The following is a 985-nucleotide window of genomic DNA, read 5'->3' as shown; positions in this document are numbered from 1 at the left end:
TGGCTGCACCATTTTACATTATCACCAGCAGTGCACGAGGATTCCAATTTCTCTACATCCTCACTGACACTTGTTTTTTTCAAGATCAGCAAAAACATTGTTTATTTATTTACTTATTTACATACTTACTGGGAGGCATTAAAATGAGAATAGAAACCGATTTATCAACATAGAAAGACTGACACACACAAAAAAAACAAACCAAATAAGACAAAATTTAAAGCGTATGTTGGCAAAGTCAATGGTAGTTACTCTGTATAGCCACAGATTGCAGGTGATTTATAATCTTTTGTTTATCTACATTTAAGAAGTATTATCTTGTCACATGCAAATGTTTGAAAACATGTATAGGAACTTTCTATTAGAAAATGTGCAAACATACATAAAAGAAGAGAGAAGGGAACAAAGAATTCCCATGTACCCATCACTGAGCTTCAATAGTTAACCACCTCCCTTCTTGTTTTATCTACCACCCTCCTTCCTTAAGTCACTGACACTTATTATATGTATTTTTCATTATAGCCATACTAGTGGGTGTGAAGTGGTATCTCATTAGTAGTTTTTGATTTGCATTTCCCCAATGACTAATGATGTCAAGCATCTTTTTATGTGCTTATTGGCCATTCGTATATCTTTTTTGGAGAAGTATCTATTCAGAACATTTGCCCATTAAAGACATTTTTTAAATTGTCCTATAATACACATAACATGAAACTTATCTTAATTATTTTAAGTGTACAGTTCAACAGTGTTAAGTACATTCATATTGCCATTCTTTGCCCATTAAAAATTTTTTTTTGTATTTCATTAATGAGTTGAATTTTAAGAGTTCTTTATATGTTCTAGATAACAAATCCCTTATTAGATATACGGTTTGCAAATATTTTCTCTCATTCTGTGGGCTGTTTTTTTCACTTTCTTGGCTGTGTTTCTTGAAACACACATTTTAAATTTGAGTGAAGACTAATTTATCTATTTTTTTCTT

This window comes from Pteropus alecto, unplaced genomic scaffold, assembly GCF_000325575.1.
Source record: "Pteropus alecto unplaced genomic scaffold, ASM32557v1 scaffold117, whole genome shotgun sequence".
Taxonomy (NCBI): domain Eukaryota; kingdom Metazoa; phylum Chordata; class Mammalia; order Chiroptera; family Pteropodidae; genus Pteropus; species Pteropus alecto.
Note: the sequence above shows the minus strand (reverse complement) of the source record.